Source organism: Sander vitreus, chromosome 23 (genome assembly GCF_031162955.1).
Source record: "Sander vitreus isolate 19-12246 chromosome 23, sanVit1, whole genome shotgun sequence".
NCBI classification, from domain to species: domain Eukaryota; kingdom Metazoa; phylum Chordata; class Actinopteri; order Perciformes; family Percidae; genus Sander; species Sander vitreus.
Window position 1 is genome coordinate 22,430,900 of NC_135877.1, and position 15,463 is coordinate 22,446,362.

A 15,463-nucleotide genomic window follows, 5' to 3' on the forward strand; every position below is an offset into this window, starting at 1 on the left:
ACACACACACTGAGAGACACAGACACACACACACACACGAGACACGACACACACACACGAGAGAGACAGGGTACACACACACACACACAGACAGTACACAGACACACAGAGTACAGACACTTGCGAGACTGCACACACACAGAGAGAGACAGACACACACACAGAGAAAGACAGACACACCCGAAAGACACACACACAGAGAGACGAACACCGAGAAACGGACACACACACACACACAGAGAGACACAGACACACACACACAGAGAGACACAGACACACACACACAGAGAGACACAGACACACACACACACACACACACACATAGAGACACACACACACACTAGTACTACACACACACACTACAGCAGACACACACACACACAGGCACACAGAGATACAGACACACACACACAGAGAGACACACAGACACGCACACACACACACACGAGACACAGAGAGACAGAGCACACAGACATTTGCACACAGACACACACACCCAGTTTGGAGAAGCTGGCAGGAGTACTGACACAGAAGCTAAGCAGAAGCTGTGTGTTGCTGTCCGTCTTCGGGAAACAACATCTAACCTCGAGCTAGCGAGCTACACGCTGCAAACGTTACGTTTTTAAGAACATTTGGACGGTGCAACAAGACAGGTCTGCTCGGTTCTTTCAGGGAATGATTGTAAAGATTAACAAAGAATATGTTTAGGGTATTTCCTCTCTAACTGGGACGTTTTGGGACTGATTGGTGGGATTGCTGTGGACAAAGTACACACGGAGATACACTGGTAAGAGATAATGAGGTTTAAAGGTGCTTGAAGCGAAAAAATGTTGTCACATAGGGGCCTACAGCAAATGTCTCCTCACTATCTGCTAGCTGCCTGTCCCCTGAACACACTGTAAAAAACATCTCACTATCTGCTAGCTGCCTGTCCCCTGAACACACCGTAAAAACATCTCCTCACTATCTACTAGCTGCCTGTCCCCTGAACACACTGTAAAAAACATCTCCTCACTATCTGCTAGCTGCCTGTCCCCTGAACACACTGTAAAAACATCTCCTCACTATCTGCTAGCTGCCTGTCCCCTGAACACACTGTAAAAAACATCTCCTCACTATCTACTAGCTGCCTGTCCCCTGAACACACTGTAAAAAAACGCGGTCTCTGTAGACAGCCCAGGTTCCACCAACGGCAACAAAAACAAACTGCGCCAACCTGCACCACCAAACATAACAAACAGTGTTCCAGCCAATAACCAACAAGAAGGATTTGGGGGTGGGGATTGGGGGGTTAGTGCGTGTGCCCATGAAGGGGGGTGTTGGGAGTGGAGGAGAGAGAAGCGTGAAGAGGGAAGTTAGTCCAATATGAGATCGTATTCTGAACAAGCCGCCATGACAGTATGTCTTTGAATTTCCGGAGAAGCCAGACCCACGTGGCGCGTTCGTCCAATCAGCTGCCGGTTTTCACTTTTGGCCGACAATACAGACTAGCGCCGCCTGCTGTTATGGAGACGCATTACGTCTATTACAGTGTGTTCTGAGGCACTTTCTTGACCAACTCAGGGAGACTGATCGACGAGAGAGAAAGAGACGACGTCCCGATGCACAAATTGCAAAGAAGAGGGAAAAGGAGAAGGGAGAAAGTCCCAAATTTACATCTGAAAAGCCTTCGAAAGGTGGCGAGAACTTTGCCGGCAGAAGGGCTTCCAGTCCGACATGAAGGGAGGGGGAGGAAATGCACATCTGACTCACGCAACAACAGAACAGACATAAAGGAGAATAAAAGATGTGACGAAAACTCATCTGATGAACAAATGTGCTGCACGCTGCGGGAGGCAGAGCATCCTCCAGCTTTGTCTCTGTCTCTTGTTGTGTCAGTCAATCTCATATTTCAGTGACAGGGATCCTGGGCTTGTCTGTGGCACGTACAGATGTCTGGCATATGGATAACACTACATTTTAATTATAGGTTCCCTATGACGCTTTTTATACAAGAACGTTGAAAAAACGTGAGAAAAATGTCGGGAAAAGTGAGAAAAATGAGGGTTATGGGATGCATTGATCCTATACAGTCATCGGGCCGATGCTGACCCAAATATCTGCCTTGTTTTTTGTTTTTTTTAAATGTTTTCAGTGCTGCTCTTTCCTGTTTTGGACTGCAAAGGTAAAGAAGTGCAGTCAGACTCAAACCACTTCCAGTGCTTTTGAATGATTTTAATATTGTACGGCTGATGCCGACCTTACACCAAACGACATTCAAGCGACTCCACTGTTGCAGACTAATGTCCAACATCGTACTGAAATCCTGAGAGTCTTGCTAGAGTTGGGGGGAGGGGGGGGTCTCCCGTCATCTCCAAGGTCCTAAAACTCAGCCCCTGTCAGTCTTTCTCCCGTCTGGACAACACCTAGCCTAGAAATCTGGACTCACCCTAGCAGGGTCCGTCTAGCAACTCTCCTTTGGCTTGTAAGCTGGAAAAACCAAACTCTAGTCAGGCCAATCACATCGTGTATAGAGTCGGTGGGCGGGGCTTATGGCTGCTGCTGCTGCTGCTGGCGAACACAACGCGTAGCTCCTATGGCACCATTTTGATGCTAACAAGCCATCACCTCCCGTTAGCATCCCATTGACTCCCCTTCATTTTGACGACAGCGAATACCTTTACATCTGAAGCATTTAAAGACTATTTGTCCATGTCTTTCACCGACTGCAAGATCCAGGCGGACCCAGGGGCATGCTGGGAAACGCCTGCCTCTCAGCTGAGAGAAAATGGCTGCTCTTGTGTGAAGTAAACGCAACATTCCCCCTGCTCTGGCGTTTCCCCCTCTCATTCCCCCTGCTCTGGCGTTTCCCCCCTATCTGGCGTTTCCCCTCTCATTCCCCCTGCTCTTGTGTTTCCCCTCCTCATTCCCCCCTGCTCTGACGTTTCCCTCTCATTCCCCCCTGCTCTGGCGTTTCCCTCTCATTCCCCCTGCTCTGGCGTCTCCCTCCTCATTCCCCCTGCTCTGGCGTTTCCCTCTCATTCCCCCTGCTCTGGCGTCTCCCTCTCATCTCCCCTGCTCTGGTGTTTCCCTCTCATTCCCTGCTCTGGTGTTTTCCCCCCTGCTCTGGCGCTCCCCTCTCATTCCCCCTGCTCTGGCGTTCCCCCCTCTCATTCCCCCTGCTCTGGCGTTTCCCCTCTCACTCCCTTGCTCTCGCTCTGCTCTGGTGCTCTCATTCCCCTGCTCTAGTGTCCCCTCTCATTCCCCCTGCTCTGGCGTTTCTCCCTCCATTCCCCCTCTGCTCTGGCGCTTTCCCCTCTCATTCCCTGCTCTGGCGTTTCCCCTCCATTCCCCCTGCTCTGGCGCTTCCCTCCTCATCCCCTGCTCACGCCCCTCTCATCCCCCTGCTCTGGCGTTTCCCTCTCATTCCCCCTGCTCTGGCGTTTCCCCCTCATTCCCCCTGCTCTGGTGTTCCCCTCTCATTCCCCCTGCTCTGGCGTTTCCCTCCATTCCCCCTGCTCTGGCGTTTTCCCCTCTCATTCCCCCTGCTCTGGCGTTTCCCCCTGCTCTGGTGTCCCCCTCTCATTCCCCCTGCTCTGGCGTTTCCCCCCTCATTCCCCCTGCTCTGGCGTTTCCCTCCTCATTCCCTCTGCCCTGGCGTCTCCCTCTCATCTCCCTGCTCTGGCGTTTCCCCCTCTCATTCCCCCTGCTCTGGCGTTTCCCCTCCTCATTCCCCCTGCTCTGGCGTTTCCCCTCTCATTCCCCCTGCTCTGGCGTTTCCCCCCCCCATTCCCCCTTGCTCTGGTGTTTCCCCCTCTCATTCCCCCTGCTCTGGTGTTTCCCCCCTCTCATTCCCCCTGCTCTGGCGTTTCCCTCTCATTCCCCTGCTCTGGTGTTTCCCCTCTCATCCCCCTGCTCTGGCGTTTCCCCCCTCATTCCCCCCTGCTCTGGTGTTCCCCCCTCTCATTCCCCCCTGCTCTGGCGTTTCCCCTCTCATTCCCCCTGCTCTGGCGTTTCCCCTGCTCTGGCGTTTCCCCTGCTCTGGCGTTTCCCCCTCTCATTCCCCCCCTGCTCTGGTGTTTCCCCCCTCTCATTCCCCCCTGCTCTGGTGTTCCCCCTCTCATTCCCCCTGCTCTGATGTTTCCCCCTCTCATTCCCCCTGCTCTGATGTTTCCCACATTTTAGTTGGACTTAAATGTGTTTAACGTGCCGCCCTCTGATCTAAACACTGACGTCAAGACTGCGACAAAAACAGGAACATCAAATGAGAAAAGCTATTTCTTGACATTAAGTGACTTCATACAGGAAGTTCACTTGCGGTAATGGATTAAAAAAAAACTATTTCTTTCCTCTTTTTTTCAGACAAAATGAACTCCACAGAAGAGACGTTTACATGCCGTTTAAATCGTCACAAAAACAGCTACTGGTAAATCCTTTTAGGGCTGACATCTATAAACGATCTGATGGAAAACAAGAACTGTGTGGGGAACAGGAAGTGAAAAAGACGAGATTTCTTGCTATTTTGTTGATTTAAACTTTGGGACTTCTGGCTTTTAGATTTGTTGTTTATCAAACGACATGTACTTCCTCCCCCCCAAAAAAAATGCCATTCTGGGCTTTTTTCCCAAACTTTTCGTTGTTTTTTTCTGACATTTTTGGGACACATTTTCAACGTTTCTGTCGCCTTCCTAGAAGTCTTTTTTGAGGGAGTTTTCCACGCCTTTTCTGATATTCGTAGTCTTTTCAGTCCCTCCAGAAAAACGTGATTATGCGATAATCAGCCAAAGTCTGCATATTTATTTCGGGGTGGGGGCCGCACTTTTGCTGCATAAATTGCAGATTTCCGTGCAAAATACGTGGGGCTTGCATGAGGTCATGGTCCCCGCATTTGCGTTGCAAAAAAGTCCCAAATATCTTAGCAGAAAGATGAAAAATGTTGTTTACTTCACACAAGAGCAGCCGTTTCCCCCTGCTGCCATGGGAACGTTATGAAGTGACGTAATTACGCGACGTGAACATCATGGAAAAGCTGCAAACCCCGCGATGAAGCCACGACGACACCGCAGTTTTTGCAAGTTCCCGCAATTTCATCGCATAAATATCCCGCATATTCCATCGCATTTTTTGAGAAAACGTGACGCATAATCAAGGATTTTTGCCCAAAACAATCACAAAAGAAACTCCATGCAGACATGCCTTCCGCCCCCCCCCACCCCCCCGCCCCCCCCAAAGTTACGGCCTGGGTTAATCAACAGAAAATTAATCCACAATAACTTCAGTAATCGAGAAATAAGTCTTTTCTCTAGTTATACTCAAAATGACGCAAAACGCGTCACTACGTTCTTCTGCTGGCCGTTGGTATGGTAACGTTCTAAGCCGTTGGCTGTTAAGAAAGAGGGACGTTTAACAGAAGTTCATATTTACACATACTACAACAAACAGTATTATGATACAAAGTCGGTCAAATATCGGCAAAGTATCCCGTTAACTCAAACGTTAGCTCGTATCACGTAACTGTACTTTGAGAAAACCATAACTTTTAAGCATAAAACTGATTAAAATGAAGATAATTACAGCCGAGCAACGAAAACTAGCTATTTATGTGTGTGTGTGTAACGTTAAACTACGGAGCAACGTTAGCTTAACGAGGAATGTGGCTAACAAGTCAACAAATATCCTCCCCAGACAAACTTCAGTAACTGCTGCCAACATTGTCGTGATAAATGAAGTTAATTAAAGTATTTGTTGTTGATTGTAAAGTGTGGTTTTCAAATAACAAACTTTTTACACGACAGCAGCCAGTAGGATCCGTCTATCTCCTGGCGCCAACACACTCACACAAAATCTGTTCGCCGCACTTCCTTTTTTGTTTTTGGTAACTTACTACCAAAACTTTGATACATACTCAATTTTATAAGAAATATGCAAACATACTTTAAAAAAAAATAACCACAAAGTCAAGTATACAAGGTCGTCTGTTTTAAACTCGACAAATCGTAAACACGAAGCATTCCAACCCAGAGACTATGTTAGCTCCAGCAAATAGACGAAGCCCAAAAGTCGGGCTCAGACCCGCAGGCTGGGAATGAAGTTTTTGGATTCTGCCATACCTTTTTCTCCCTTTTCTCTTAATTCCTCTGTGAATGTACCGGTCCTTTCGACGTTATTTCATCGTAGTAGTTCAATTCCAAATCCCAACCATAATAACACGACAGAAAAGCGTAATTTCCCAGCGTTATTTGTAGTAATAATCGGCGAAGTACACTCCTCTGCTCCCTGCTCAGTCGGTCTGCGGTTTGGGCCGTTTGATGATGGAGGAGAGCAAATACCAGTCTGACAAAGATCGTCTGTAACTGAGACGACGGATCACTCTGTGGTTCAAAACAAAAGGCCGAATGTCCGATCGGAAAGAGAGAGTGACGACCCACCACGCATGCGCTCGCTTTTTCACCTTTCAGGTATCTTCCAATGAGATTTAAGTTTAAAAGTGGACGTTTTCAAATGGAATCAGGGCCCATTGCATTTTACAATTTAAAAAACGTTATAGTCTGATTACAGTATTTTTAGACTTTTTTAAACTAAATGTATGTCTCCAAATGAATGAAGTTGTGTGTGTGTGTGTGTGTGTGTGTGTGTGTGTGTGTGTCTGTGTGTGTACATACGTGTGTGTGTGTGTGTGTGTGTGTGTGTGTGTGTGTGTGTGTGTGTGTGTGTGTGTGTGTGTGTGTGTGTGTGTGTGTGTGTGTGTGTGTGTGTGTGTGTGTGTGTGTGTGTGTGTGTGTGTCTATTCTTGGCAGTGTGTGTCTCTCTCTCTCTATATGTGTGTGTGTGTGTGTGTGTGTGTGTGTGTGTATGTGTACATCGTGTGTGTGTGTGCTATTTTTGGCAGTGTGTGTCTCTATGTGTGTGTGTGTGTGTGTGTGTCTATGTATGTGTGTGTGTGTGTGTGTGTGTGTGTGTGTGTACATACGTGTGTGTGTGTGTGTGTGTGTGTGTGTGTGTGTCTGTATGTGTGTGTGTGTGTGTGTGTGTCTCTATATGTGTGTGTGTGTGTGTGTGTGTGTGTGTGTGTGTGTGTGTGTGTGTGTGTGTACGTGTACATGTGTGTGTGTGTGTGTGTGTGTGTGTGTGTGTCTATTTTTGGCAGTGTGTGTGTCTCTATATGTGTGTGTGTGTGTGTGTGTGTGTGTGTGTGTGTGTGTGTGTGTGTGTCTATTTTTGGCAGTGTGTGTGTCTCTCTATATGTGTGTGTGTGTGTGTGTGTGTGTGTGTGTGTCTCTCTCTATATGTGTGTGTGTGTGTGTGTGTGTGTGTGTGTGTGTGTGTGTGTCTATGTGTGTGTGTGTGTGTGTGTCTATTTTTGTGTGTGTGTGTGTCTCTATATGTGTGTGTGTGTGTGTGTGTGTGTGTGTGTGTGTGTGTATGTGTGTGTGTGTGTGTGTGTGTGTCTATTTTTGGCAGTGTGTGTGTCTCTATATGTGTGTGTGTGTGTGTGTGTGTGTGTGTGTGTCTCTCTCTATATGTGTGTGTGTGTGTGTGTGTGTGTGTGTGTGTGTGTGTGTCTGTGCAGTGTGTGTGTCTCTATATGTGTGTGTGTGTGTGTGTCTCTCTCTATATGTGTGTGTGTGTGTGTGTGTGTGTGTGTGTCTCTCTCTATATGTGTGTGTGTGTGTGTGTGTGTGTGTGTGTGTGTCTCTCTCTATATGTATGTGTGTGTCTATTTTTGTGTGTCTATTATGTGTGTGGCAACATTTAGACAAAACAACAGTTAACCTTCATGTTGAAAAATCTAAATGTTAAAAGAAGGGAGGATTTATTTTGGGTGTCTGGCTCGCAGAGCCAATGACGAATTAAATGATTAACATTTTGTGTTCAGTGTACCTTCAGTGTTTTGTGATTGTTTTGTTTGGTCTCCCGACACAGAGGCAGAGTGAGAGCTCTTTAGTTCCACTTTACTGCAGAGAGAGACCTGAAGGGCTTTTATTTTGAAATCTCAAAGAGACCCAGGCGCCCTCTGGTGGTAATCAACGGAACATCACACAATAAAATAAAATAAAATAAACTAAAATAAAATAAACTAAACTAAAATAAAATAAACTAAAATAAAATAAAATAAACTAAAATAAAATAAAATAAACTAAACTGAACTAAAATAAAATAAAATAAACTAAAATAAAATAAACTAAACTAAAATAAAATAAACTAAAATAAAATAAACGAAAATAAAATAAAATAAAATAAAATAAAATAAAATAAAATAAAATAAACTAAAATTAAATTAAATTAAAGTATTTTAAAAAAAAATAAAAAATGAATGAAACAATAAAATAAATCACTAATAAAAAATAAGATTATTGTAAAAATAAAAAATGAATTATAATACATTCAAGTTAATAAAATAAATAAATATATACATTATATTAAATACATTGATATTTTTAATAAAGAATACAAAAACATAATCAAGTATAATGCATCTAAGTAACAAGATAAATGGGTGTGACAGTACGTTTTAAGATGTTTACTGTCACACCGGTTGTACGATATATATATATATATATATATATATATATATATATATATATATATATATATATATATATATACATATAGATGTGTGTGTGTGTGTAAGGACATATTTAAGTAAATAACAAATATAAGAGGCAATATATGAAAAACTAAATATAAAAAAACATTTAGTCTTCTGACTGTGAGACTGTGAGAGACTGTGTGTGTGTGTGTGTGTGTGTGTGTGTGTGTGTGTGTGTGTGTGTGTGTGTGTGTGTGTGTGTGTGTGTGTGTGTGTGTCTGTATGTGTGTGTGTGTGTGTGTGTGTGTGTCTGTCTGTATGTGTGTGTGTGTGTGTGTGTGTGTGTGTGTGTGTGTGTGTGTGTGTATGTGTGTGTGTGTGTGTGTGTGTGTGTGTGTGTGTGTGTGTGTGTGTGTGTGTGTGTGTGTGTGTGTGTGTGTGTGTGTGTGTGTGTGTGTGTGTGTGTGTGTGTGTGTGTCTGTGTGTGTACATACGTGTGTGTGTCCACTTCTTTCTTTGAATTTGGGTGTTTTGTTTAATTTCATAGCATTTAAAAAAAATGTATATACATATACTATAAAAGAACGTTAAAAAATGTGACAAAAATGTCGAAAATTTTGACCCAGAAAAACAGAAGTTGCTCGGTTGACATCACAAGGGTTAAGTTTCTTATTTGGAAGGATGTTTTCTGGGTTTGGGTCACAGTCTTTTCTCTCTCCGTCTTCTTTCATTTCTACACAGACGACACCATATTCTTCAGGCTGCTCTCCTGGCTGAGGTGCTGCTGGGATTTGAACCCAGGACCTCCTGTTTCCTAGACAGTCTCTTTAACCAACTAAGACACAGCAGCTCTGCTATGTTTTCTTCATAGTCTATATCCACGACGTTACACTTCTGGGATTGCAATGGAAATTCTGCCGGATGTCCGTCCCCTTCCTCTGTCTCTCTGTTGGGGTTCTAACCTCCGGTGGATTTGTGAGGACTATGGTTAACTGCTCCTCAGATCTCTGCAGGGTAAATCCAGACAGCTAGCTAGACTATTAGATTAGATTAGAGTCAACGTTATTGTCATTGTGCAGAGTACAAGTACAAAGACAGTGAAATGTAGTTTGCGTCCAACCAGAAGTGCAAAAAAAAAAGCAGAAAAGTGCAAGTGAAATATATATAGATATAGATATAACGTATGTGTCTTGAACCCATTTATAACGTATGTGTCTTGAACCCATTTATAACGTATGTGTCTTGAACCCATTTATAACGTATGTGTCTTGAACCCATTTATAACGTATGTGTCTTGAACCCATTTATAACGTATGTGTCTTGAACCCATTTATAACTTATGTGTCTTGAACCCATTTATAACTTATGTGTCTTGAACCCATTTATAACATATGTGTCTTGAACCCAGATATAACATATGTGTCTTGAACCCATTTATAACATATGTCTTGAACCCAGATATAACATATGTGTCTTGAACCCATTTATAACATATGTGTCTTGAACCCATTTATAACATATGTGTCTTGAACCCATTTATAACTTATGTGTCTTGAACCCATTTATAACATATGTGTCTTGAACCCAGATATAACATATGTGTCTTGAACCCATTTATAACGTATGTGTCTTGAACCCATTTATAACATATGTGTCTTGAACCCATTTATAACGTATGTGTCTTGAACCCATTTATAACATATGTGTCTTGAACCCATTTATAACGTATGTGTCTTGAACCCATTTATAACATATGTGTCTCGAACCCAGATATAACATATGTGTCTTGAACCCATTTATAACGTATGTGTCTTGAACCCAGATTTAACGTATGTGTCTTGAACCCATTTATAACATATGTGTCTTGAACCCATTTATAACATATGTGTCTTGAACCCATTTATAACGTATGTGTCTTGAACCCATTTATAACTTATGTGTCTTGAACCCATTTATAACATATGTGTCTTGAACCCAGATATAACATATGTGTCTTGAACCCATTTATAACGTATGTGTCTTGAACCCATTTATAACTTATGTGTCTTGAACCCATTTATAACGTATGTGTCTTGAACCCATTTATAACGTATGTGTCTTGAACCCATTTATAACGTATGTGTCTTGAACCCATTTATAACATATGTGTCTTGAACCCATTTATAACTTATGTGTCTTGAACCCAGATATAACTTATGTGTCTTGAACCCATTTATAACGTATGTGTCTTGAACCCATTTATAACTTATGTGTCTTGAACCCAGATATAACTTATGTGTCTTGAACCCAGATATAACGTATGTGTCTTGAACCCATTTATAACATATGTGTCTTGAACCCATTTATAACGTATGTGTCTTGAACCCATTTATAACTATGTCTTGAACCCATCTATGTGTCTTGAACCCATTTATAACGTATGTGTCTTGAACCCATTTATAACGTATGTGTCTTGAACCCATTTATAACGTATGTGTCTTGAACCCATTTATAACGTATGTGTCTTGAACCCATTTATAACTTATGTGTCTTGAACCCAGATATAACGTATGTGTCTTGAACCCATTTATAACTTATGTGTCTTGAACCCATTTATGTGTCTGAACCCATTTATCGTGTCTTGAACCCATTTATAACATGTACTGATGTGCTTGAACCCATTTATAACGTATGTGTCTTGAACCCATTTATAACGTATGTGTCTTGAACCCATTTATAACTTATGTGTCTTGAACCCATTTATAGTATGTGTCTTGAACCCATTTATAACTTATGTGTCTTGAACCCATTTATAACGTATGTGTCTTGAACCCATTTATAACTCATATATGTCTTGAACCCATTTATAACGTGTCTTGAACCCATTTATAACTTATGTGTCTTGAACCCATTTATAACATATGTGTCTTGAACCCATTTATAACGTATGTGTCTTGAACCCATTTATAACTTATGTGTCTTGAACCCATTTATAACGTATGTGTCTTGAACCCATTTATAACGTATGTGTCTTGAACCCATTTATAACGTATGTGTCTTGAACCCATTTATAACGTATGTGTCTTGAACCCATTTATAACGTATGTGTCTTGAACCCAGATATAACTTATGTGTCTTGAACCCATTTATAACGTATGTGTCTTGAACCCAGGTATCATGTGATGCAGAATTTCTTTTTGGATGTGATAAATGTTGGATCATTGAAAAACAGAGTAACATCTGGTATAAAGTTGTGTAACCATTATCAGAACTAACAGAGAGCACCTTCAACTTGTCACCGTGCTGCAGTTATGTTTGGGTTTATTTAGGAGAGAGACGTCACTGCTGGGACAGTTTCAAAGAGGTGCTGCTAGGATTTGAACCCACGACTTCCTGTTTACTAGACAGGAGCTTTGACCAACTAAGACACAGCTCCTCTTCCTCCCTCCTCTTCTACCTCCATTGTTTCCTTCCTCTGTTGACACTCATTTGACACGTTCACATTTGTTTTTGGACACTTTTTCTGTTGTATGTTGAAAATATGTTGTCCTGTCCTTTTCCACGCTATGTTTCCTTCCTCTGTTGACACTTTTTTTCTACATTTATTTTTCATTTTTGATCCTTTTTTTTTCTACATTTTTATTTTAAACCTTTTGGACGCTTTTCGAAGTTTTTATTTACCTTTTTTTGGCGCTTTTTTTTAAAACGCATTTTCCATAATTATATTGAAGCTCCAAAGAAGATGTTTAAGAGTGAAACATTATGGTGATTGTCTGTGAAGATTCAGGACGTCTCGAGCATTTATTTTTCCAAGATCCTTTCATCTCCTCCCACAAACGTTAGAGACTCTCCCAGGATCTCTGTCCTAGACCGTTTTATTCAGACATTTTTCGGCCTGTAAACTCTCTTTTATTCAAACTTTTCAAGACCTGGACACTGTCCCTATGTTTCTGTGTCTAAGTGACTGATGGGAACAACAATCTTTGACATTGGTCCAGTATTAAGAGAGATCGCTGCAGTCGGCAGCAGAGAAACAAGCTACAATATAAACTAAAAGGGCAATTGTGCAGCTTTTATTTACCTTCACGAAAGTGCTCGTTTTGCTGCTGACAGACTCAGATTATTATTCTAAGTGTCTGACAACATTATGAAAGGATCCCTACAGAGATAGACCTTTTAGTTAAAGAGTAAACGCACCAGACTCCATGTAAATAAACAGTAATTTTAGCATCGTAAAATACACTTCATTGAAAGTGGACAGAAACAAAATAAAACTTTGAAAAGCTGTTTTGAGTCGTCTTTCCACTTTTCCAACCATCACATCTCTAGTTTTGGTTGAATTAAACACATAGTGTACAGATTTACATGTTAAAATATGCTGGCTCTATACACGCTAAAAGTAGTGATTATTTACATGGAGTCTGGTGGAGTTTGGTGATGGGGATTTCGGGGCTGTTTCATGTTAAACTAAAAGGATCTTACTCTTTAACTAAAAGGTCTATCTCTGTAGGGATCCTTTCATAATGTTGTCAGACACTTAGAATATTAATCTGAGTCTGTCAGCAGCAAAACAAGCACTGTTGTGAAGGTAAATACAAGTTGGACAATTGCCCTATTACATTGTAGCTTGTTTCTCCCTCATCTCTCTTTATACTGGACCAATGTCAAAGATTGTTGTTCCCATCAGTCACTTAGACGCAAAAACACAGGACAATAGGGTCCATGTTGAAAAAAAAAACGGTAGTTCCCCTTTAAATGGGCAGAAGAAAAACTTCACAGCAAACGTTTCAAGTGTTTGAAGTGCTCAATTTATTCAGCTTGCAACACAGATATTCATCAAATACTTAAAAACCTTTTAAACAAATGTTTGAAGTAGCTGAAGCTCCAACAACCAGGAGATTTTTAAACTTACTTCAGCTTCTTTCCATCCTTCAAAATGTGACATTAATACAGTTTTTCACTTTCAACTCATCAACACAAAAACCAGTTCAAACTCACAAAAACAGTGAAGTGGCGACACAAACTAATTTTGCCTCGTTCCACATGCTGGGACAAACCATGACACACGTTCACCCTCTGAAAAAAACACCCAAACTGTATAAAATATTCAAAGTATAAACTGTACACCGGCACGCGGTCAGACAGACGGATCACAGAGCGTTTTCTAAGGCACAAAACGCTGCAAAGAGTCTGAATTTGTAATGTTTCTCCCGCTGGAACTTCAGCCAAAAAACACAGAGTTCCTAAAACCAAACAGTCCTTCTGCCCTAAATCATGTAATCAGTGTATGTGAGTGTGGGTTAGAGCTTAGATCTTGCCCAAAAAATCAAGCCCGACCCTACCAGAGCCCGTGTACGTTGTGTCCGAGCCCAGCCTGGCCCGACACATTAACTGTAACTATGATAATAGGTGGGCTTTGGGGGCTACCTGTGTTGGTGACCCCTGATCTAAACTCTAGTGTGGGTACATGATCTGTGCTGCCTGCACGATCCGATATGCACATAAATACGTAGTAGAAAATGTGACAGTTTCCCTACGCAATTTGTTATCACGCATGCGTTGAAACACTTGCCGGCCAGGCGACACAACTGGCGCCATATTTTTGTAATATATTTTGCAAAGGTGCGCAAGCGTAGAACAGATCGCGCAGTGTCGTAAACAGGATTATCATCTGCGTAACATCGTGCATATCGGATCGTGCAGGCAGTACAGATCGCGTACCGACAGTGAGGCTCCGTTCACACTGTTAAAAACACCATGGAGAAGTGATCAGGATGTTTTCATTTATTCTGTTTGCTGTAAACGGAGAATAACTACCGACAAGTCCTCCAAAACGTACGACCATATCTGTGTTTGTTCCTCTAATCCGACCCACAGGAGCGTTTCATAACTTAGCGCCCCCTAGCTGTTTTTGGCCCTCTTTTTGATGCTTTTTTTCTATGCTTTAGATGCTCTTTAAAAAACGTTTGTGATGCTGTTTTCGACCCTTTTTTAATGTATTCTCCGATGCTTTATATTCTATTTTTTTTAAACGTTTTTGATGCTGTTTTTGGAGCTTTCTTGGTGTGTTATTTTTACACTTTTGATGCAGATTTGGAAGTTTTTTTACACTTTAGCTTTTGACGCTTTGCTTATTTCGACGTGCACGTGAAGTTAAGGAGAAAACACAAGACTTTCACCCAGGAAACAGGTGTTCATGTCCTGAAGAAGTTAAGGAGAAAACACAAGACTTTCACCAGGAAACAGGTGTTCATGTCCTGAAGAAGTTAAGGAGAAAACACAAGACTTTCACCAGGAAACAGGTGTTCATGTCCTGAAGAAGTTAAGGAGAAAACACAAGACTTTCACCAGGAAACAGGTGTTCATGTCCTGGGAGTGTTTTAATCCAAACCCAGTGCTGTAGTGTAATGTATTGTAGTGGGTATACTGTACTGTATATATGGGCCAGAATGGGCCTTTTGGGGGGGGCATATCATACTGGGGGGTCTGGGTGTCTTCCCCCAGGGAAGTTTTGAGCATCAATGACTTCATTTCCACCAATTTACGATGGAAATACCTTTATTAAGCCTATGTGAAGACGAAAAACACAGATGACAATTAAAAATATAATGTAAAGTATGTTGTTGCGTGTCATTGGGCATTTTTAGGTGGGTGTATGGAAATCCTGGAGCTTTCTTAGTGGGTATACTACGTATACTTGCGTATCACGTAGACTACACCGCTGTCCAAACCACGTTGGTAGAGAGGCGAAAAGAGAGAGGATATCTGTGAACGCAAACATCTTTACGGAGCCTCCGATCCCCCAGAAATCATTTTATTTGATCTTGTGTGTGCACAAGATCAAATAAAACAAGACATAAAAGAAACAGACATTAAAGGAAGCAGTGTGCAGTGTGAACGGAGCCGTGAAGTGGCCTTGTAGTAAACAAAACGCCACCCGAATACACATTCAAGCTCTTACAGCTCAGACACCAA

The 15,463-nt window shown here is 42.1% G+C and overlaps 1 protein-coding gene and 1 non-coding gene across 3 annotated transcripts in view; both read right to left on the reverse strand.

The window, feature by feature from the left end:
- The window catches only part of LOC144512084 (bone morphogenetic protein receptor type-1A-like), a 67,032-nt gene extending 60,730 nt beyond the window's left edge, over positions 1 to 6,302 (reverse strand). The window contains exon 1 of one of the 2 annotated variants that reach the window (XM_078242646.1): positions 6,090 to 6,302. The gene's annotated coding sequence lies outside the window, so the exon portion shown is untranslated. The remainder of the gene's footprint in view (positions 1 to 6,089) is intronic. The other variant, XM_078242645.1, reaches the window with a different exon arrangement.
- A 2,983-nt stretch (positions 6,303 to 9,285) lies between these two features.
- On the reverse strand, positions 9,286 to 9,359 carry trnap-agg (transfer RNA proline (anticodon AGG)). The gene has a single exon. It is a non-coding gene; the product is annotated as a tRNA-Pro (tRNA).
- Positions 9,360 to 15,463: the final 6,104 nt, after the last annotated feature.